The sequence below is a fragment of the Schistocerca nitens genome, chromosome 8, assembly GCF_023898315.1.
Source record: "Schistocerca nitens isolate TAMUIC-IGC-003100 chromosome 8, iqSchNite1.1, whole genome shotgun sequence".
NCBI classification, from domain to species: domain Eukaryota; kingdom Metazoa; phylum Arthropoda; class Insecta; order Orthoptera; family Acrididae; genus Schistocerca; species Schistocerca nitens.
In genome coordinates, this window is record NC_064621.1 from 240,443,236 (window position 1) to 240,468,754 (window position 25,519).

The 25,519-nt window shown below is 42.9% G+C and overlaps 1 protein-coding gene across 1 annotated transcript in view; it reads right to left on the reverse strand.

Moving 5' to 3' along the window:
- The window catches only part of LOC126199713 (uncharacterized), a 626,550-nt gene that overhangs the window by 593,540 nt on the left and 7,491 nt on the right, over positions 1–25,519 (reverse strand). The gene's annotated exons all lie outside the window — the stretch shown is intronic.

Genomic DNA, 25,519 nt, shown 5'->3' on the forward strand with positions numbered 1-25,519 from the left:
TTTCAGTGTGCGATTTGTGCTTTTACTAGTGGGGGGGATGTCTTAGGGGGTTAGTATATTTACATATGTTACTAGCTTGGACCGTGGCGTTACCCATGGTTAAACAGTTATTTATAAACAGATTTTAATGCCGAAACTCACTATTCACGCGTATGCACTGTCAGAAAAGCCATCCCTTGTTATATCTTTAAAAGTACATTATAGGTAAAGTTTATTTACAAAATCATCTATATACAGGTATACGACGGGAATTCAACAAGTAAAGGCACATTTGTGGAAAGCTGCACGTATTCTGATGATAGAAAACTGAAACATGCGTTATTTTTCTACGTAACCTCCCTGGACTTCAATGCAGTTTTCCCGACGTTTTAAGAGTTTTTTTTATTTAAACAGAAAATACGTTTTTCGGTTGCATCTGTAACCAATTTTGCACCGCAGCAATGACGCCTTCATCACTTTCAAATCTTCTTCCCTGTAGTGCTTCCGTTAAGGGTCCAAACATGTGAAAATCACTTGGAGCCAGGTCTGTACTGTATGGTGGATGCTCCAGCACCTCGAATCTCAACTCCTTTATTGCGACGGCTGTCCGTTTGGCAGAATGTGGGTGAGCGTTATCTTGCTGCAAGATGACACCTCTTCACAGTTTTCCACGACATTTGGATCTGATTGCAGGTTTTAGTTTCGTACGCAACACATCACATCCACCATACAATACAGATCTGGCTCTAAAGCCTCGTTTACGCTGGGGCGACGTCTTGCAACATTGTGGCATGCTACGGAAATGTGGCGTGCGTCGTCTTGTAGCATGCTACAACAGGCAACATCTTGCGGCGTATGTTGCATGCGGCAGATTAATTTATACCAAAGCAACAGAATTTGTGCCACACGTGTGTCGGTCTTGCAGTATAAAGGATGATAAAGTATCGCAGCGGCGGCCTACTTGGTACTTGCACACGCAGCTGACAACGGAAATGAAAACCAAAGGAAAAGAAAACGATGGTGGAAGAGAAGAGTATTTAAAGAAGGTCCACGAAATAGTATCCTAGGAACTAGAAGCAGACGATGGTGCGTTATTTAGTAATGTGTGCTTTCGTCCCAGGCGCGCCATACTGTTGCCAAAAGGTGGCCTAACGGTGAATGTTCGCACAGGTACCGGGCCGGTCACCACCCTGTGTCAGGGCCCGGGGTGGGACTTTCAGCCCCCAGCTCACCCAACTCTGCGGTACAACTGCTGCGGTATGACTGCCACACTACTTCCCTCGCAAGCTCGCAAGTAAACGGGTGACGCACCTTAGACGAAAGCAACAATTACAACATGAGAATAATGATTTAGTTCTAAATGTTTTGAAATGTTTAACTACTACATAACACTTTTTCAAAATTAATAAGCAAACATATTAATAGTATTAATAGTAAGACTGTATTAAAAACTTGCAGTGTTCAGCTCCACAAATTTAAATTATATGTAAAGTTTTACTCCAGTGCGTGGGAAATAAACATCCCAGGTTGGGATGCATAAACTAAAGTCAGAGGAGGGGATGGTCTGATGCAGAGGGGGGGAAATCCCCCCCCCCCATCCCATCCCCCTGCAAATCGCACACTGTTACTTTTCAGACAGAGACGACACTGTTTTCGTTGTAAATATTTTGTAGCAAATTGGCACACAGAAAACAGCGGTTTTTCATTTAAAGTATCGCTGTAATTTTCCAATATTGTATGCAGTTGAAGAAACTTGCTCGTGTAGTGGGCTTTATAATAAATACGTTAGCGTTATTAGTGCAATAATATTTCATGTGATTAATTTTTAATGGGTTATTTATCCTATGTTATTAATTAAATGACTTTTTGTATTACAATATGGCATAACAAGGACGTTTTGGAAAATGGAGCACCGATGAACTCTAACACAGTGAGGAACACTGAAAATAAAAATGCAAACGGAGATATGAAAATTTTTCGCTGCAGAAAAAATATTTTCCAAAGAAGTTAAAAATTGATTGGAAGAGCATATTCTTAAATCTGAGGAGATAATGTTCGTTGTTATATCGAAAGAGGCACTCTGCTTCCTCCTTCATTAATTGTAATGAGTCTTCATTCGATTTGGAGAAATACAGTTTACGTAAATCGTCAGTTTGATGAGCTAACTTGTTTACTAATCATTTCTGGTCCTGTCCAACTTTCCTACGACGACAGTTGGCGTACCACCCTATAGCCCAACCTCTCCTAACTGTTGTGTGTGAAATCGTACGTAACATGTACCACTTGCACATGTTTAGAAAATTAATGTAGTCTGTTTATTTTCTTCAGAATTCCATGATTTAATTCAGACACCACTAACAAAATTCTGCATTTGAGGATGGCATTGTTTAAATAGTTTATAACTCACATTTAGGCTATAATGAATAAAATTTCAATAGTGGTAAAGTATATGTAACTCTCCCCTACACCAAGTTATCTAGCGCTTTTGACAAAAAGCAAATGGACGATTTTGCTTGTTTCTAAAACATTTATCTGTGCCCATGCTGTGGATCGAAAGAAGCACCACGTTGATAAAAAAAGGGTCTCGAATACCGTTGTTCGTTGGGAGACCCACAGGAGTAGCTCGGTTTCCTAACTCGGATCGGTTTTCTTCCTCCGTACACAATGGCCCTTTTCCACGCAGTAAACTATACTTGGGCCTTAAGTGGATCTATTGAGTGTAGGTGATTGTAATGGGTGTGTAGTTAGTGTGGTGTCATATTTGTGCTGTATGGTGATGAAAGGAGGAAGAGGGCGAGAGCCGGTGCCGCCACGTTGTCTACTCGACCGGGGTAGCTTGAAGGAGACCGTCCGTCTTTGGATCCGAAAACGACGAAAGGATGAACATAACCTCAGTACATGAGACGCCATGGACTGGTTTGGAACTTAGTTCATCACACTGGCACACAGTCTGGTGCTCGGGAATTTTACAACACCACGTCCCCTCCTCGTGTCAGTTTTGTTCCTTAACGGCGTGTTTAGTCCATCTGCAGGGAAGTCTTGTGTCCGGTCATAAAGCTGGTGCGATACTAGGCAGACGCTTAAGTGACAGTGCGGAAGTCTACGGAATAGCCGGCCGGAGTGGCCGTGCGGTTCTAGGTGCTACAGTCTGGAACCGAGCGACCGCTACAGTAGCAGGTTCGAATCCTGCCTCGGGCATGGATGTGTGTGATGTCCTTAGGTTAGTTAGGTTTAATTAGTTTCAAGTTCTAGGCGACTGATGACCTCAGAAGTTAAGTCGCATAGTGATCAGAGTCATTTGAACCACTTTCTACGGAATACCTTCTGGCAGTCGAGAAAGACGCCTAAGGTGCCCTGGACTTCTTGAATGAAGAGTGCGAGCTGAGTTCGCAAGATCTCTGCTTGCGGCATCCATCTTTATTTGTGATCTGTTATTGTCCGCGAGGACAAAAATGTTCTATAATCATACAACACGGCCAGCGATCCACAACTACAACGGTTGCCCGGAAAGTAATGCACCGCATTTGTTTTTTCTCAGCCGAAAACAATGCCACGAATGCGAAACGTTACGTATGTATTATCTGAAGTCTCCAGAGAGAGAGCGCAAAGTTTCCGGCGCTTCCGACTGTTAGCGTAGCTGCTGGCCAGTTTCAAAATGGCACCTGCAGGTGATGTACTTTACAAACAACGTGCCATCATTGAATTTCTCACTGAAGAGAAAGAAAACTATGGAGCATCTGCTGTCGACAGAAGTATAGTTAGTCGCTGGACACGGAGGGTGCGTTCATCAGAACGCGGTTCGGAGGAGCTCCTTGATTTGCAACGGTCGAGGAGACCATCCACGGCTGTCACACCTGACATGTTGCAGCGAGCTGATTTTGTCATTCGCGAGGACAGACGCGTTACGACTTGCCAGTTCGCGCTGCATCTGTCAGTCAGCAAAGGAAGTACGCACAATGAAGCACTGGTTCCGCCACCAGGACAAAGATTGGTACCGACAGAGCAAACACTTCCTTGTTTCGTGCTGGAGGAAGGTCATAGAACGGGATGGAGATAATGTGGAAAAATAGGATATGTAGATAAAACTCATTCTTTCGTGTGTGTAATTTTCGTTACATTCAATGAAGAACTGTTGAAGAAAAGAAATGTGGTGCATTATTTTCTGGGCAACCTCCGTTTAATTAGGTGTATCGAAGAGATATAACGTTTGGGTACATATTACGACACGATTCGTTGCTGAAACCTGTAGGTGAGACGATGGTGGAAGGAAAAAACTTCGAGGACAGACGTAGGAGTAAGTACATATCGCAGATCGTTGATGTTGTGGAATGCACTAATTACGCTGAAATAAGGAGTACACCTGCAATAAGGCCTGCAGGGTATTGACATTTGGAGCAAGGAGGGTCAGTTGACCAGAACACAAGCAAATGTATCATACTGCAACCACGCAGGCATAAAGATGCACTACTGTGTGATCACGCGACTGCAGAACAACCACTGGAAGAGGTTATTGCTATAAAATATCTAGAAGTATGTGTACGGAGCGATTTAAAGTGAAATCACTACATATAACTAATCGTGGGAAAGATATACGTCAGATTGAGGTTCAAGGGGAAATCCTGAGGAAATGTAATCCGCCAACAAAGCAGGTATCTTACAAAACCCCCGTTCGACCAATAGCTGGATATTGGTCGTCAGTAAGGAATCCGTACCACATAAAACTGATAGAGTAAACAGAGAAGATCCAAAGAAGAGCAGCGCGTTTCATTACAGGTTCATTTAGGAAATATTAAAGCCTCATAGAGGTGATCAACCAGCTCCAGTGGCACACGGTGCAAGAGAGGCATTCTGCATCACTGTGTGATTCACTGTTAAAAGATCCGAGAGTGTCAAGATTCAACAAATATTTTGCCTCCACCTACCTATATCTTACGAAAAGGCTATCAAGATGTAATTAGAGAGATTCGAGTCGTACGGAGTAGTACCGGCAATTGTTCTTCCCGCGAGCCATACGCGACTGGGACGGGGAAGGTGGGAAATGACAGCGAAATACAAAGTGCCTTGTGCCACACGCCGCAAGAGTATAGACGTAGATGCAGGTACCTGACAATTATGGAAAACTCGCTAAAACCAACGGTAGAGTTGATTACCAAAAGCACAATTGCTAGTTGAGATAACTTTGAGCCAGTCACACACTTAAGAAAATACTTTCTGTTGCCCTGTCTTCGTTATGAGTTGAATGTGTAACATGGCACACAAAACCCTTACAAAGCCAGTCACATACTTAAGAAAATAGTTTCTGTTGTCGTATCTTCGTTAGGGGTTGAATGTGCAACATGGCACAAAAATACCTTACAGAAACGTAAAGAGACGGATCCGAGCAGTGCGCCTGTATGTGCAGACAGCGAGTTGAGTTGTAACTCGACATTGTCTTCCTCTCCCTGTAGTGTGCGAGCTGTGTTGTAACTCGATGTTATCAGTGCTGACGTCTCCCCGGCCCTTTAATGTCCCTCTTAAAATAATTTTTTTTATTTCATTTTACTTTTTTGCGAAAGAACTGGATAGTAGTTAACACTGTTATCAGACAATGTAGTTTGGGATGCTGACATCTCAAGAGTATCACCTCCATGATAACTTTATTCGACGAAAACACATTACGTCAGTACTGTTGGAGGATTAACCGATGTGGTACATGTGAATGCACTTAACACCGAATTTATAAATAGATATAAATACTGATACAGCGGACAAAGGCATGTCTTCATCAAATTTAAGGTATTTAGTAACTCTTTAACTGGAAGAGAAATACGGTAGCAAACTGCGCATGCCGGCCGGTGTGGCCGTGCGGTTAAAGGCGCTTCAGTCTGGAACCGCGTGACCGCTACGGTCGCAGGTTCGAATCCTGCCTCGAGCATGGGTGTGTGTGATGTCCTTAGGTTAGTTAGGTTTAATTAGTTTTAAGTTCTAGGCGACTGATGACCTCAGAAGTTACGTCGCATAGTGCTCAGAGCCGAGCCAAACTGCGCACTATGTAACCAGAACACTAATTTCGTTCAGGGTCGAGGCACGACACTGATTCAACAGTTTCTACCTCTACAGTGTTGAGTATTGTAAGCAATCTGGTGTGGGAATGACACAATCCATTTTTAATGCGATCTAAATCTCTCAACAATCGAAATACCTCCAATGAAGTTATCTCCAGTCACTAATCGAATATAGTCCATGCTAGAGAGGCGCAAACGGGGAACCGTTATCTCGAATTGTGAAGAAGGTGCGGTATCTCAGATTAGACAAAAATTAAAAACGAGCAGCACAAAGAACAACGGCATCCGCGCTCTACGACTTCCAGAAAATAAGTTTAGGACGAGAGTTAACAGAAAACAGGAAAAGAAAGCACAGTAGATAACAACAACTGAGATATCTACTGTGCAGTTATCTCCAGTCACTAATCTAATATAGTCGGTGCTAGAGAGGCGCAAACGGGGAACCACTATCTCTGGTCGTCGCCGTTTGTGATGAAGGTGCGATATCTCAGATTACACAAAAATTAAAAATTAGCAGCACAAAGAACAACGCAATCCTCAGTTATGACTTGCAGAAAATAAACAGAAGACTGCAGTTAACAAAAGAGCAGGAAAGGAAAGTATCGTAGATAAGGTAAAATAATTAGCTCTCTCTACCTTAGGGGTACTAAAATCTGGGAGTGGTAGACCAGATATTGATTACAATAAGCAGGTTCAAATAGATGTGGGATGCAGCGATTACTCAGACAGCAAGAGGCTTGCACAGAATAGACTAGCGTGGGGAACTGTACCGTCAAAACAACTTTCGGACCGGGAATCACAACAAATAGTAGGGTAGTAAAAATGTAATACATTATAAAATGGAATATCTGTGTTTTCCCAAGTGCTAAGCATAGAATTATGAATTATAACTCTAGAATTATTAGGAAAAATTAAGCCCACCAACAGTCTCGAAAGTCTGGCGATGACAACTATTAGAAACACCAAAACAATCCTTATAAGTGCGAAGAGGACTAGCGAACCGAGTGTTCCGTACTAACTTAATTATGCATAGGTATTTCATCAATCCTGGAAATCGCTCAACAATCGAGATACCTCCAGTGGAGTTATCTCTAGTCACTAACCGAATAAAATGGTTCAAATGGCTCTGAGCACTATGGGACTAAACATCTGAGGTCATAAGTCCCCTAGAACTTAGAACTACTTAAACCTAACTAACCTAAGGACATCACACACATTTATCCCGAGGCAGGATTCGATCCTGCGACCGTAGCGGTCGGGCGGTTCCAGACTGAAGCGCCTAGAACCGCTCGGTCACTAATCGAATAACTCATAACTGAGGTTTCCGTTGGTCTTTGTATCTCATTTTTGATTTTTGTGTAATCTAAGATACTGCACCGGCTTCACAAACGGCATCGACTCGAGATAGTGGTACCCCGTTTGTATCGGTCCGGCGTATTCCAAAACTTGCGAGAGTCAAAAGTAAATATTATTTTCGTGTGATATAACTATAAATCAACAATTTTGCTGTTTTTCCCTGTGCTTTGACTTACTTTTATTTGCGTCATGCCAAATTTCATAATTCTAGGTCAGCGGGAAGTACCCTATAGGTTTTGATGGGTGAGTTGCTAGTATCAAAATATCTAACATAATATAAATGGCCGTTATCTTTTGATTGCACTGACTCAGATGCTTCAGTTTTACACACCGAAAGGGGCCGTAGACGTTAGTATGTGACATAAATTTCAACTCGATATGTGTAGCCGTTCGTGAGAAACTGGGTTTTTAACAGTCGGACAGACAGACAGATAGCCAGACGGACAACAAAGGGACCCTAGAAGAGATCCGACTGACGCACGGAACGCTAAAAATAAGAATCTCTGTAAACAGGTACATTCCAGGCTCAAATGGCTCTGAGTACTATGCGACTTAACTTCTGAGGTCATCAGTCGCCTAGAACTTAGAACTAATTAAACCTAACTAACCTAAGGACATCACACACATCCATGCCCGAGGCAGGATTCGAACCTGCGACCGTAGCGGTCGCTCGGTTCCAGACTGTAGCGCCCAGAACCGCACGGCCACTCCGGCCGGCAGGTACATTCCAGAACGAGTGTGTTAAACATCAAAAGATTTTAAGGCAGAGTGCGAACGAGCACGAATATAAAATGATTACTGATTACGCAAAATATATTTGAGAAAAATAAACGAGAAGCAACTAAAAGTGGTAAGCGCGTTTTACATGACACTGATAAAGTTGTGAAACACCAAAAACGTTTCTGTAGTCGTACCGAATCACTGCTGATAATTTTAAGTACCCCAGGAATGAATTAACTGTGTTTTGGACACGGCTATATTATGTGACGGACGTGAGATTCGGTTCCTCACCAACGAAAGAAGAAACGGTTATTCGAACAATAGTTGAGCAGAGGCATAATATATTCGTACCGCTGACTTACCTTAATTTTTTTTGTTGCATCATCATTGGTAGTTCTAAGAGAGGGTCCGGTATGTAATTTACTAACGTTGTCCGTCGACCTCGTGTCCTTTCTTAATTTTAAATATTAATAGTAACTGAAGAGAAGGATATGACACCGCTGGTTGTAACTGAATCCGCTAACGTTTAGGAAGATTGACGCACATGCTGGTGAATACAAACACGCTAATCATTTCTATTCCTAATTAGGAAGGTACATAAGTCAAGGACCAAAACTTATCGTCGTCGTTACCAACGGTCGTGCAACCCACCTAGTTGTTGAGAATGTACCATTAACACCCCACCACCTACAATTATTTAAATAATCTAACTCCCATGTATGAAACATTATCAAACACTGGATGAGTATACTCTGGGTAACTCGCTAACCGTTTTAAGAAAAAATGGATTTCACGGAACTCAGTGTTTATGACATAATATTTCCTGAGTGATGTCTCGTACAATGTACGATTTTGCAAGTATTCTGAATGATATATATGAATATTGTCCGCAAAATGTTGGTAGTAAATCCATCCCTACATATTATAAAAATGTCCGTATGTATGTATGTTCCTCATCTCGCCCTAAAATACTATACAGATTTCAGCCAAACGCGGAGCACATATCCCTGTCAGTCAACAATTGCTGTGGAGAGTAAGAAACGCCTAACTGTCATAGTTCACGAGGTATGACGTCATAACCAATAAGATGCGAGGGAAACGGCTGCATCATGCCTCACGTTTAAATTTATTGCTTTTGTGTGACTTAGAGTATTCGCAATATATTCCACCGGCAATATCCACACATGCCGCTAAATGCACCTATAAAATTATATCATGCTATCACGCGTACTTCCGGAGATATGAAGTCATAAACACTGAGATGCATAGAAAAATTCCGCAAAGTATGTGAATTTTAAGTTATTACGTCTTTAGTACTAACACTATTAGCAACAAATTTCGCAGACAGTATCCAAAAGACGTAGTCTCAAATAGAGAGAGGAGGAGATACACAGATAGTGGGAGGAGGAAATTGACAGAGAAAGGAAGGAGGATGAGATGTACGGAGAGAGGAGGAAGGGCGCGGTGGAGACAGAGATAGTGGGGAGAAGGATATAAGGATATGGACAGTGAAAGGGGGGGGGGGGTTGAGAAGATGGACAGAGTAGGAAGGAGGAAATGGACTAACAGGACTGAAATACGTACCGGGCAACGCCGGGAACACAGCTGGTAAGTAATAGATTAAACGTCATGGATGACAGCGAAGTTTTACTACAAAAAATAGTAAGTGATCACCTTCTTTCCCTTCATATTATTTTGGAGAAATGTCAGCGAGGAAAAGTTTCAAAACGGTTTGAAATTATGTGTAAGGCTTGTTAGAAGTCACCACGTCCTCCCATTCTCAAATATTGAATGAATATAGTCTGTGTAATTTGCGTGCGGTGAGTTCCTCTGCCGCAACAGATATAAACAGTTTCTAAATTTGATGCTTGACTTATTGTGTTAAACCTCTGACCTGCTTAATGAGTAGATTATTACAGCATTTTAAATTATTAAATTCTATCAATAATTAGGTGAAGTACTGGAAGTGACATTTTTGTTGCTCCTGCAAGCCAGTAGTTAGGCAACCTGAAATTGGTATTGGGCGACTGCTTTAGTCGTTTAGTACTGAAGATTACATGTTCTTTCAGATAAAACGCTCGTAACTAAAACAAAAAGGCAAAATCGAAAAGAACAAACATTTCTAACGAAATACTCCAGAATCTTCCACAACATCGTGCTGAGTCTTCCTTGTCGGAAATTGTTTAATTAACCCTAGAACGCTAAAGGAGGAGGGACGTTACATGGTTTCTAAACCACAGTAAATCTTACTACTCCATATTTTATTCAAAGAAGATCATAAATTATATTTGATGGACTAGTTAATAAAGTCTCGAACGATATGTCACATGCAAAGTAAGTACAAAATGTCCTGTTTTATACGCTATACTGACAATACCAGATGGGCGGGAACCGCGAATTGGAACCAACTGGAAACGTATATTTTAAGTAGACTTAGTAATCAATGGTTAAAACTGTTCATATACCCAGTACGAACGTACTTTCTTTCCCTGGCGCCCATGTGTTACTGAATCAATAGCTTTAAGAAAGTCTAAACACGACGAATCGACCTGATTTTCTCTATCCGTGGATCTGGGGATATTGTGTGTGAAGAGTTCAAGTTCGTACGACCAGCCTACATCCAAGTACCACCAGTTCTGTGGTGAAGGAAATAACTCAGAATGGGATTAACTGGCGAAGTAAGAGCAGAAAAAAATTCACATAAGAGCGCTGGTCGTTGAAAGCACGTTGCAGGGAGAAGAGTCGCTGTCGTTTTCGCAGACATTACTTACCTATAGCCTATTATCGAATGAGGACGGCGGCAGTGTCAACACCGTTTTACAATATAGGGAAGTGACGCAAGGCGGTATCACAGACAAGGAAAATCACGTCAGCTGCGCATACAAATATACATGCGACGCGAGCACGAAAACCCACGGCGACGTACGTGCACAAACTAAAACAAAAATGGATTCTCCTCACCTTCAGTTTAGTGCCCCTTGCCCCGCTTTCCCCCATCCCTCACCCCCAACGCCGCAGCTGCTTCTCTCTTGCTATCAGTCTATACTCATCATTGTAGATAGATTAAACTACACCCGGTTAACTAAGTACCACTAAGGGGCAAACGGAATTTGTTTTGATAGAGTGCTCGTACATAGCTTGAATACAAATCTGTTATTATAGGGTTCTCGACTGCAATGTCGCATTCTTACAACGTCCGGCGCTAGGCTCAAGAAACTTTTGAATTTCTGAGCACTTTGAGATCGAGGAAGACTCAGGTAATACAACACTGAACTTTGAATGCAGTTCAGAAATGTATACATATTACCCATGCGTTCTGTAACAAGTTCAGAGAAAAGGAATTCTAAGCAAGTTTATATCAATACAACATTATACGGCAAACCTGACATCTATTGGTAGCGACAGATCTACAGGAGCAACTCATCAAGCAAATTTATGAGAGGCAAAACACTCCGTAAACGCTAGTAAATTTGTAGGTATTTACGAGGCGTTTCTTGCACTAGAGTCCTATTTCTTTAATTTACTGACATGAAACAAATGAGGCTTGGACACTTTGACAGAGGTTGTATTTGTGCTCCAACGTCAGTTTCATAGAGGCTCTTAATCGTTACTGAACTGCACGGTATCAGTGGACTACAGCTGTGTTTGTAAAGTGAGATTACCTTACAGACGACGTACATTTGGAAATTATTCACGGGTGTGAAGACAGCAAAGTAGCAAAAGAGTGTTTTATATGTTGCTTCATATTTGTGTCATTGTATTGGCTCATCGATTACGTCTTATGTAAACCCTTTCTGTACCACACCTGTTTAACTGGCGTTGTACGAGTACGTGTCAAATGTGTATGATATTGGTTTTGTCAAGCTATGTTTCCGTTATTATAAAGAACATATGTGTTAACTTTTTCAGAATTCCAAAACGTAATGAGGGATCATAATACGACTAAGCCTACTATTTCTGAATGTGATCTTACATCACCCAATTACGGAAAGTACAACGCATTTTACTTTAGCGCCTTTTCTGGCCTTGCCCAGCAGTGTCACTGGACAAATGTGTGTCAATCGTGGCCAGACGTTTGTGAAGAAACTTGTACGTAGATACCCGTAGCGAGCAGAGGTGTTGTGGAGCGAACAGAGTTGAAAGAAGGATTCACATGTGGTTAATTGCTAGAGATCGTCTCTTTTGTATTGTTGCATCGGATCCATGATTCTGAGGCTATAAAAAGCTAGTGTTGCTCGCTACACTTTCAATAAACATGATAGTTAATGGAAAATCAGTATGGCGAGATGGAGCTATCTTTGTGGTAAGAGACGTGTTGATACTGTAATGTGTTTACTAATTACTGTTCATAAGTCTGAGCATCATTAACAATTAATAACTTTTTCATTTCTGTAGAAATGCGACAGGAACATCAGTTGTAGCTTATAATCAGTTTTGTGTAACATCTTTGTTTTGTAAAATGTATGCTATTCTCAGTGTAAATTTTTGTGTACTGATCATTTTCTTTAATCTTCATTTTCAATATTCAAGTGCTTCTTTAAAAGTACTTTATTTGTTGCGTAATATCTGAAGAGTAAAGTAATTGTTGTACATCATAAATATTAATTGATTGAGCTATGTACTAAGTTAATAAGTCTTGTTGATCTTCTACTGCATATTACTATTCTATTAACACAGTAAAATAACTGAAAAAGCTACAACTGCTCTCCTTACAAAGAATGGCCACTGTGTTACATTTTCATGGTTATTGGCTCTTATTGTCTTGGAAAAGTAGCTTGAAACGATTAAGGTTTACACTTGCTCGTTATGAGACAGAAAAAGTGTTGAAATTGTATTTGCTTGACTCATATTGGTTCTCATCAACATAAACGTGCGCCGAAACAAACGTGCACCAAAGCAAACGTGTCACCTCTCTTGCCAGGTACAGCCAATGAGTTTTCAGTCGAGATCCAAAAATATTTTCCATTTGTTCCTTCAGGACGAGCGACTATTTCTTCATTAATTCATATTTTCACAGAAGGAGCTTTGTAAGGTAAGGTTTCACTGGTTCTCGCCCCAGTTGTGAATACTGGTTTTGTTGTTTAGTGGATAGCCCACAGTTATCTGAGAGATAACTCGGGTAAGTGGTGAAGTGTTTGTGAAACTTGTTTTGACAAGGGCCTCACTGGACACTTCGGTAAATCGCGATAGCCACTGCGATAGCTTGGTCAGAACTCAGAATACGGTTATCCTTTTTAACAGTGAAGTCATGAAATTAATTGTTAAATAAGTAATAGTTTCATTAAAGGTAACATTCAGTAGCGTCACTTTGCTAGGCTGTTCATGCGTATAGCTTACGCATCTGTAGCAACTCAACGAAAGGATAACGTTCTACGAGTCGGGGCGATGAATGTCAGAAGCTTGAACGTGGTAGGGAAACTAGAAAATCTGAAAAGGGAAATGCAAAGGCTCAATCTAGATATAGTAGGGGTCAGTGAAGTGAAGTGGAAGGAAGACAAGGATTTCTGGTCAGATGAGTATCGGGTAATATCAACAGTAGCAGAAAATGGTATAACAGGTGTAGGATTCGTTATGAATAGGAAGGGAGGGCAGAGGGTGTGTTACTGTGAACAGTTCAGTGACCGGGTTGTTCTAATCAGAATCGACAGCAGACCAACACCGACAACGATAGTTCAAGTATACATGCCGACGTCGCAAGCTGAAGATGAACAGATAGAGAAAGTGTATGAGGATATTGAAAGGGTAATGCAGTATGTAAAGGGGGACGAGAATCTAATAGTCATGGGCGACTGGAATGCAGTTGTAGGGGAAGGAGTAGAAGAAAAGGTTACAGGAGAATATGGGCTTGGGACAAGAGGAGAAAGACTAATTGAGTTCTGTAACAAGTTTCAGCTAGTAATAGCGAATACCCTGTTCAAGAATCATAAGAGGAGGAGGTATACTTGGAAAATGCCGGGAGATACGGGAAGATTTCAATTACACTCCTGGAAATTGAAATAAGAACACCGTGAATTCATTGTCCCAGGAAGGGGAAACTTTATTGACACATTCCTGGGGTCAGATACATCACATGATCACACTGACAGAACCACAGGCACATAGACACAGGCAACAGAGCATGCACAATGTCGGCACTAGTACAGTGTATATCCACCTTTCGCAGCAATGCAGGCTGCTATTCTCCCATGGAGACGATCGTAGAGATGCTGGATGTAGTCCTGTGGAACGGCTTGCCATGCCATTTCCACCTGGCGCCTCAGTTGGACCAGCGTTCGTGCTGGACGTGCAGACCGCGTGAGACGACGCTTCATCCAGTCCCAAACATGCTCAATGGGGGACAGATCCGGAGATCTTGCTGGCCAGGGTAGTTGACTTACTCCTTCTAGAGCACGTTGGGTGGCACGGGATACATGCGGACGTGCATTGTCCTGTTGGAACAGCAAGTTCCCTTGCCGGTCTAGGAATGGTAGAACGATGGGTTCGATGACGGTTTGGATGTACCGTGCACTATTCAGTGTCCCCTCGACGATCACCAGTGGTGTACGGCCAGTGTAGGAGATCGCTCCCCACACCATGATGCCGGGTGTTGGCCCTGTGTGCCTCGGTCGTATGCAGTCCTGATTGTGTCGCTCACCTGCACGGCGCCAAACACGCATACGACCATCATTGGCACCAAGGCAGAAGCGACTCTCATCGCTGAAGACGACACGTCTCCATTCGTCCCTCCATTCACGCCTGTCGCGACACCACTGGAGGCGGGCTGCACGATGTTGGGGCGTGAGCGGAAGACGGCCTAACGGTGTGCGGGACCGTAGCCCAGCTTCATGGAGACGGTTGCGAATGGTCCTCGCCGATACCCCAGGAGCAACAGTGTCCCTAATTTGTGGCGGTGCGGTCCCCTACGGCACTGCGTAGGATCCTACGGTCTTGGCGTGCATCCGAGCGTCGCTGCGGTCCGGTCCCAGGTCGACGGGCACGTGCACCTTCCGCCGACCACTGGCGACAACATCGATGTACTGTGGAGACCTCACGCCCCACGTGTTGAGCAATTCGGCGGTACGTCCACCCGGCCTCCCGCATGCCCACTATACGCCCTCGCTCAAAGTCCGTCAACTGCACATACGGTTCACGTCCACGCTGTCGCGGCATGCTACCAGTGTTAAAGACTGCGATGGAGCTCCGTATGCCACGGCAAACTGGCTGACACCGACGGCGGCGGTGCACAAATGCTGCGCAGCTAGCGCCATTCGACGGCCAACACCGCGGTTCCTGGTGTGTCCGCTGTGCCGTGCGTGTGATCATTGCTTGTACAGCCCTCTCGCAGTGTCCGGAGCAAGTATGGTGGGTCTGACACACCGGTGTCAATGTGTTCTTTTTTCCATTTCCAGGAGTGTAGATTACATCATGGTCAGACAGAGATTCCGAAATCAGATACTGGATTGTAAGGCGTGCCCAGGAGCAGATATAGACTCAGATCACAATATAGTAGTGATGAAGAGTAGGCTGAAGTTCAAGACATTAGTCAGGAAGAATCAATACGCAAAGAAGTGGGATACGGAAGTACTAAGGAATGACGAGATACATTTGAAGTTCTCTAACGCTATAGATACAGCAATAAGGAATAGCGCAATAGGCAGTACAGTTGAAGAGGAATGGACATCTCTAAAACGGACCATCACAGAAGTTGGGAAGGAAAACATAGGTACAAAGAAGGTAGCTGCGAAGAAACCATGGGTAACAGAAGAAATACTTCAGTTGATTGATGAAAAGAGGAAGTACAAACATGTTCCGGGAAAATCAGGAATACAGAAACACAAGTAGCTGAGGAATGAAATAAATAGAAAGTGCAGGGAAGTTAAGACGAAATGGCTGCAGGAAAAATGTGAAGACATCGAAAAAGATATGATTGTCGGAAGGACAGACTCAGCATACAGGAAAGTCAAGACAACCTTTGGTGACATTAAAAGCAACGGTGGTAACACTAAGAGTGCAACGGGAATTCCACTGTTAAATGCAGAGGAGAGAGCAGATAGGTGGAAATAAATACATTGAAAGCCTCTATGAGGGTGCAGATTTGTCTGATGTGAAAGAAGAAGAAACGGGATTCGATTTAGAAGAGATAGGGGATCCAGTATTAGAATCGGAATTTAAAAGAGCTTTGGAGGACTTACGGTCAAATAAGGCAGAAGGGATAGATAACATTCCATCAGAATTTCTAAAATCATTGGGGGAAGTGGCAACAAAACGACTATTCACGTTGGTGTGTAGAATATATGAGTCTGGCGACATACCATCTGACTTTCGGAAAAGCATCATCCACACAATTCCGAAGACGGCAAGAGCTGACAAGTGCGAGAATTATCGCACAATCAGCTTAACAGCTCATGCATCGAAGCTGCTTACAAGAATAATATACAGAAGAATGGAAAAGAAAATTGAGAATGCGCTAGGTGACGATCAGTTTGGCTTTAGGAAAAGTAAAGGGATGAGAGAGGCAATTCTGACGTTACGGCTAATAATGGAAGCAAGGCTAAAGAAAAATCAAGACACTTTCATAGGATTTGTCGACCTGGAAAAAGCGTTCGACAATATAAAATGGTGCAAGCTGTTCGAGATTCTGAAAAAAGTAGGGGTAAGCTATAGGGAGAGACGGGTCATATACAATATGTACAACAACCAAGAGGGAATAATAAGAGTGAACGATCAAGAACGAAGTGCTCGTATTAAGAAGGGTGTAATACAAGGCTGTAGCCTTTCGCTCCTACTCTTCAATCTGTACATCGAGGAAGCAATGATGGAAATAAAAGAAAGGTTCAGGAGTGGAATTAAAATACAAGGTGAAAGGATATCAATGATACGATTTGCTGAAGACATTGCTATCCTGAGTGAAAGTGAAGAAGAATTAAATGATCTGCTGAACGGAATGAACAGTCTAATGAGTACACAGTATGGTTTGAGAGTAAATCGGAGAAAGACGAAGGTAATGAGAAGTAGTAGAAATCAGAACAGCGAGAAACTTAACATCAGGATTGATGGTCACGAAGTCAATGAAGTTAAGGAATTCTGCTACCTAGGCAGTAAAATAACCAATGACGGACGGAGCAAGGAGGACATCAAAATCAGACTCGCTATGGCAAAAAAGGCATTTCTGGCCAAGAGAAGTCTACTAATATCAAATACCGGCCTTAATTTGAGGAAGACATTTCTGAGGATGTACGTCTTGAGTACAGCATTGTATGGTAGTGAAACATGGACTGTGGGAAAACCGGAAAATTGTCTGATGGCGGCATAACATCGCTGAGACGTGAATGAAAAATACGGAAGAACAAGAAACTCTAACCCTCAAAATAACAGCTGTTTGTTGAAGCAAACATGGTGAGGTCCAGAAGAAATTGACTTCAAGAAACGGCGTGCCGAGGCAGGGACACTAGCGCAAGCATCAAAGGGTGACGATGAATACGAGCGATTTAATTAAAAACTATCGGGCTTAACAGAACTGACGAAAAACCGCAGGCATGCTCCTCCGAAAAATTAAACCTTTCGTCGCCTTTAGCCGCAACGAGCAACAAGGGGCGCGTCTCTCGCAATATGGCATCGTAAAAGGCGCGCACGTCGGATTAACGGTTCCGTAATTGCATTTCACGGGTGCCCAGGTAAGGGGCAGCGCGGAAGCTTTCTCCTGGATTAACTGCATAATTGCCGCTGGAAAGGCAGCCTGCAGCACACACTGAATGCCGCGTGGAAGCCGATTCGGTCCACTAAGCGGATTCGGAGAGAGCCGCCTGGCCCGTGAGACAGAACGGGACAGAACTAAGCGGAGCCGCGCCGCTGGCTGGTCGCGCTTTTTCGCGGCGGCGAATCGACTCGCTCACTTTCGATCCGTGCCTGCACCGCGGCTGTGACGCTGCCGCCGCTCGACCCGAGTGAAATGACTTTCACTGGCAGGTTGCAGGTACGAACAACAACAAAGTTGCAATACAAAATTCTATACGAAATTAGTTATCGGTATAACTGTCAAAAATTGTATCGATACATCGGTAATACAGTACAGAAAGTATCGATACCATAACATAAAATTGCACGGCTACCTTAGTAATGCATGACCGAAATATACCTAACATTGTTTCGATTCTTTGATGATAATGGGAAAAGAGTATCGATATCGAAGTATCGCAAGGTATTGATTACTGGCGCATTTTGAAGCTTTTCTTTAACACAACATGACTTATATGGGCTAAAAGGTGAAACATGGAAATTACACTATGTTTTCTTCGATGCTACCGGTACCCACACACTGATATTTTTAGTGAAGTATGAAATTATCTGATTATTGGTATACATGACGATACCATAGCTACCGAAACAAAAGCGTCGATACTTATGTCAGTAACATCGGGGCTTAGCGCGCGGCGAAAGCAGCACTTGATTCTTGAGCGAATTTGTGAGGCGGCGCAGTGGTAGGCGCAAGATGCGCATTTGGGAGGATGACGGTTCAAACCGCCCTAGGCCACATATATTTACGTTCCCTGAGTCCCGAAATTTTTTTAAGTCAAACACTTTGAAAGGGCACGTCCAATTTCCGTCTCCCTACTTCACCAATGCTCCGTTTCTAATGTCCTCGTCTCCAACGTATGTAACGTTTGCCGAGAGGAAAGTTAGCTGAACGAATGAAGTTTAAATATCAGCGCCCTGTCAACGCTGATACTGGAGGCGGAGCAGAGCAGCAGCTCTAGCCTGGCATAGAGAGGGGAAGGAAGTTATCGCTTTGTTGAAAGCGTGAGCTAGAACTCCACCTGAAGCGGTGTAGCGAAATCACGATAGCCAGCCTGGTGTTTCAATCCACTTTCTCCAAGATGTGAATCCAGTATCTTAATCACAGTGAATCTCGCACCAGCACGAACCGCCCGAGATAGCAAGTAGTATGGGCAGTTTAAGGAAATGACGGATGATATGATCCTCGTTGACGCAAGATCCTCCCAAACAGTAATTTGTCTCAATCAACATGTATAACACTTCGGTACATCAAACATGAACGGTGTAGACCATATGTCCTTGTCAGGGTGCTTCTCGCAACCCACTACTTACAGAAATATTACACGCTTGACTATCTCTTTACAGACCGAGATAATAAAGCGATATGGTCTTACGTGTTACGTTGCAGAAATCGCTTGTGCTACTCAGAAGTCAATACTAGGGCCAAAACGAACACGTATAACGGCGACACATTTAAGTAATACATTTATTAAAACAAGAAGTGCCCACGAAGAATATGAAAACATGATGCGCTATCAGAGAACTTCGTATTACCTCATTTGGCGAGAACATTGATGAATAATCGACGATCCATGTTCATAATGCCCTCTGTATTATCCGTCCCACCCGCTAGTCAAAAACTTTCCGTTCCACTACTGATCCATGTATTGCGACAGTGCACAACGAGAAGTCTAAAACATTCGTGCACTCTATCTGATATGATGTAAGTACAGAAACTTTTCAAGAAGAAGGAAAAACAGAAGATTCGAGTCAACTTTGCGGCCACTTTTAAGTTAATGAGTCGATAGCACATAGGTATGGTATGAAACGAGGGAAAAACTGAGGGTAATAAATCGAACAGTACCACATAAAATTGAAAGAAACACACGTTTTAAAGCCGAATTTGCGACGTTTCCTTAAGATCAGGCATAGCAGCTGCCTGTGGTCGGCCTGATATGTAGATCATTCGCTAACCATTGCCAGCAAGATATCTGAGATTCCTCTACGTGTTCCACCAAATCATGAACTGACTACAATAAAAGTATCGGGACTCCTTGGGGTACTACTCACTTATCATTTCATGCCACGTAAAAGTGTGATGGTTCTCCGGTAATTTCGTTTTTTTTTTTTTTCCTTCTAGAGTATCAGTTATCCTTCTTTTACCATCAACTATTAAACCCACAGTCGCCGGCCGGAGTGGCCGAGCGGTTAAAGGCGCTACAGTCTGGAACCGCACGACCGCTACGGTCGTAGGTTCGAATCCTGCCTCGGGCATGGATGTGTGTGATGTCCTTAGGTTAGTTAGGTTTAAGTAGTTCTAAGTTCTAGGGGACTTATGACCACAGCAGTTGAGTCCCATAGTGCTCAGAGCCATTAAACCCACAGTCCTTCGGAAAGTGAAACTCCCTGAAAGTTTTTCGTTTAAACACATGAAGTTTGCGCTGAGGAGGGCAGTCACTGGCATGAACAAGTTTTTTATTTAGTAAGGTCTCCTCTATATATTCTTCATTACGATTCACACCTTCTTTCATGCATCAGAAAACTGCTGTTGTTGCGGTCATCAGCCCGAAGACTGGTTTGCTGAAACTCTCCATGCTAGTCTATCTGCGCCAGCAATCTCTCCCATAACCCGTTTGAAGAAGACCGGACTTCGAGAGACGATTTTGGTTTCAAGACAAGAGCTTGTCCCGCAGAAAACGCTTAATGGCCAAATCATTTAATGGGGAGAGAAGAGCGGAATAACGCATAATTTGACAAAAAGACGAGTGGGTGGTCTAAGCCGCTGTAGTGTACAACGATCGAGCGTGAGAGAGTTTTGAGTTCCATGTACCTTTTACGTTAGCTGTTGCACGTATTGCTCTGGAAGCAGCAAGGCGGTGTACTTCTTTCCGTATGCTACTGTTGGCTCTGAAAATAGCCATTTGTATTTTGCCCTGGGTTGGAGTGTTGAGTGGTTTAAATGACGTATGGATATTATCGTCACAAAGGCCTGCCGCTGCGCAATAGATTACAACGTCTTTCCTTGCGTTAGAACCGACATTCCTTAAGGCCAGTAAATAAACACACGAGAGAAAAAATCACGACATTATATCGCGTAAGACTTGCCAATTTTCTATCCTAAGATCAAGGAAGACCGCTCAAGGAAAGGTGCTGAAAGAATTGCAGATTTGTGCAGCAGACACCTGTGAAATCGAGAGGAAGGAATTGGAACGCCAAACATCGCAGAGAAAGTAATCGAAGTGATCTCAGTTACCACCACTAAAATACAAGGAACATGTGTGAGATGTTAGCTGTAAGTAAAGTAAGACAAGATATTGATTGATTGCATTATTTGGCTTAATCTCCTCGGAGGTTTCATGGCCCTAAGACCAGAAACGTGGCAGCTGTCAGCTTACGACACAGATGCGCTTATCAAGGATCACAAACATGATACGCTTGACACATGCACACTTAAAGAAAGAAATTGGGCAGTCGGCTGTGGAAAATCAATTGTTAGAATTTCAAATCAACTGACAAATTTCCTAAATGCCGACAAGGATTTATACTTATTTGAACACATCAGGCGAAAAATTTATTCCTGAAAGTTCTCTTGAAAATTCGTTAGTTCATTAGTTAGAAATGTTCTGTAGTGATAAACAGAAAGATATGTAAGAATACAACATAGCTACTTTGTATTCATTCCAAGAAAGCCAGTCTGTCGCAATTCATGCACCAAATCACCATTTTCTAGTTTATGGGATTTAGATGTAATACCTGAATTAAATTACATATCTTTCAAAAATGGTTCAAATGGCTCTGAGCACTATGGGACTCAACTGCTGAGGTCATCAGTCCCCTAGAACTTAGAACTACTTATACCTAACTAACCTAAGGACATCACACACATCCATGCCCGAGGCAGGATTCGAACCTACGACCGTAGCGGTCACGCGGTTCCAGACTGTAGCGCCTAGAACCGCTCGGCCACTCCGGCCGGCCAAATTACGTATCTCCCTTACCTCCGAATGTGAAGCAGTCGAAAAAGTAAGGCTGCAGCTGTCCTACTTTCTATCAGGAAATTTCCTTTTCACTAATAACATCCCGTCTTTAGAGGACAGATTCATATATTTGTGACGAATGCATGCTGATATCGTCAAGAAGTAGTGTAACGGTCTGACTACAGCTTACCTTACAAAAGCGCAGTGCAAGGTTCAGTGACAATGGAACAATATTTCACATCAACGCTGCAGTCCAGTTTATCCAGCTTGATCTTTCCTTTCGCCGATCGAGATTTCTGTAGTGTTTATGATTAAGTGGACGCTAATGGATGTTATTCTAGTGACGTCTATCGGCTGAGAGTGAGACGGTGGTCTGTCGGTACCGTTGGGCCTTCTGAGTCCTGTTCGGACAGAGAGAGAGAGAATGGATGTTATTGTTAAGAAATGATTTCTCGGGTTTTCTTATAACCGCTTTACACGAATTACGACGTGGATCGCAGGCGGAGCACATACAAACTAGGAAAACTTTGTGAACACTTGCCGCCTACGTCACAATGCTGAGAAGAGTTTATTGTGGAGAACCACAGGGCTACAGTTTCTCCATAAAAGTGGTGAATTCAAAGGGTATATTAGATTTCAAGGAACGTTGGTCCACGCACTATAAAACAGAGGCGATCAGATGAGACAGCAGGAAGAGGTATCAAAGCGAAGCTTTTTTTCTTTTTTTTATTAGAAAAGCACACATTTTCTCTTGCATGCTACAATATCCCTCCCAGTCTACCTCACTAGAAAGCATACATCACTGGTAGTGTTCTAAAACGGATAAAAATGAAGGATCTCCAAAAACGTGCACACCATATTCCTGCTGGGTGCTAAGACTTTCATGAGACACTTTTCAAATGTCCCACAACATACACAGAAGGAGAGGACAATGAATGAGATGGAAAACTTCCCGTAATTACTATATTCACAAGTTTTTCTGAAGACTCTTATTAGTTTCACTCAATTCCTAATTCCATCACGCGAAATAAAATTAGAAAATCTTTTTGTGGTATTTTATTGGTTACTTCATTAAAAGTTTTAAAATTTCTACGGTTTTAAAAGGGCAAAAATGGTTCAAATGGCTCTAAGCACTACGGGACCTAACATCTGAGTCTGAGGTCATCAGTCTCCTAGACGTAGAACTAATTAAACCTAACTACATCACACACATCCATGCCCAAGGCAGGATTCGAACCTGCGACCGGAGCAGCTGCACGGTTCCGGACTGAAGCGCCTAGAACCGCTCGACCACAACGGCCGGCTTTAAAAGGGCATATGTACAATAAATAATGCACAATAATAGTCTGATTATTCTTTCAGTATTGTGATGAAACATGATTGCAATGCTGCATAAATTTTTCATGTGCAATCTTTGTGTTTCAAACTATGACGTTTTTCGCGTCTGCTGAACATTTTAATTTTTGTTAGATATTTTCTTTCTGCATCTTGTACTTTAATTAATATATAGGAAATTTCGTTAGAAACATGTGGACAAACAGTCTGAATGCATGTGACATCGTTACCACGTCTGATGAAAACTGTCTTTAAGAGTCGAGGCTTCAAAACTTAACTCGCGAATACAGCTTGGGTAGAAGAGTAGCTTTCACAACGACTCGTGTCTGTCAGCCATGCAGATATCTGTTAGCGGTATGTGAGTCAAACAGAGAGCAGTTAATGTGGGTAAAGAATGGAAATAGGAAATCCGGTATCTCTCGGAACCGTGGCGATTAAGTTAGATTATATTAAGTTATTGATAAGTTTTGTGACAAGAACAATTTAGTTGGACACGTTTCGGAGCTGAAGTCGCTAACGCACGCATCTACTGAGGCGCTGGACTCGTAGGTAAGCCGGTTCGACTCCCAGTGAAAGAATGAAATTTTCAATGCCAGTACTTGGCTGATAAGTGACGTAAAGTTCCTTACCCCCAATTTTTGCGGCAATGTATTGGATACCATTCCAGACGTCTTCACAGTGTCTCAAGATCTGAGGGCATGCGACAATCCGCCCGTCGGATGGAAACTTTAAGCTCGACAGCCCTTGGTGCTATTCGAGAGAAGTATGCTACGTGCCGTCAGCTGTTTCACCCTCTAGTTCCTCTCAGCATCATACGACAACACGAACGTAACACTTCACTGTAAACGCATCCATTACACTCACCTGCACTCTAACAAGTACACATACGACACAACTCCCACATATCCGTAAGGAAAGGACTCTGTGTGCACGGAGGAAAAACACACTTTCCGCTAGGTGGCTGCACCCACCAAGTGGGATATCCCAGCCAAGAATGTCATACGGTACTGATATTTACTGATGAGAATACATGAAAAAGTGGTGGCGCGGTCCCATATGACATCTCTCCTAGCTGTAACGTAAACTGGCCAGTTTAGTGTCCTGATTTACAGTAAGATTTTCATTTTTTTACGTTCTGGCGTATTTTGCTGCTGATTTTGCGCTGACCTAAGCATTTATATCTCTGATGCTGATTCAGTATCATTTGTAATCACAAAGAGAAAGAAGATGTCGGGGTATAAATTAAATCACTCTCTGTTTCGTTACATGTGAGACTGGCAAGATTTCCAAAAGCTTTGCAGAACTTGAATAACTGTCAAGAGGCCAATGAAAAAACGTGTTAGATAAATTCTTATCGATCACCTACGTTGTTTCATGGGAATATTTTAATATTTCCCTCCAATTCTGCTAGCTCCAGATTCACAGTGCTGCAATACAGGTTTAGTATGTCTGCCTGTCGAAACTGAAGAAGTCATCGAATAAGCAGACATCCATTACGATAACAAGCGCCACGGTCATTCAAAAGCAACCACAGAAAGCGGTCCAGCTTACATCGGAGAGCGTCGCGCAGTCACGCTCGGCTCGCTAATCGAGGCCAGTGGAAAGTCTCCGGTTTCGGAAGTTCCTACGTGGCAGCAGCAGGTGGTGGCAACACAGCGAGCGAATACGAAACTGTCACTGCGCACGGCACCGCTGCCAACAAGTCACGATAACATTTAAGCATCCGGCGACAAACTCGGCCATTGTTGCTAGAGTAAAAGATTAAAAGTAGTCTTTCCCCCCCTTAAATCGCCTGCTAATTGGATCCTGAACCAATGTATGTTGCAGCCAAAGTATTCGAACAAATTTCAGATCACGTCAAAGATGTTCGAGTTCGTATGTGTACATGCTAGACGGTGCATACAGTTCTACATCCACATCTATACTCCTCAAACCACCTGACGTTGTGTGGCGGAGGGTACCTTGAGTACCTCTATCGGTTCTCCCTTCTATTCCAGTCTCGTATTGTTCGTGGAAACAAGGATTGTTGGTATGCCTCTGTGTGGGCTCTAATCTCTCTGATTTTATCCTCATGGTCTCTTCGCGAGATACACAAAGGAAGGAGCAATGTACTGCTTGACTCCTCGGTGAAGGTATGTTCTCGAAACTTCAACAAAAGCCCGTACCGAGCTACTGAGCGTCTCTCCTGCAGAGTCTTCCACTGGAGTTTATCTATCATCTCCGTAACGCTTTCGCGATTACTAAATGATCCTGTAACGAAGCGCGCTGCTCTCCGTTGGATCTTCTCTATCTCTTCTATCAACCCTATCTGGTATGGATCCCACACTGCTGAGCAGTATTCAAGCAGTGGGCGAA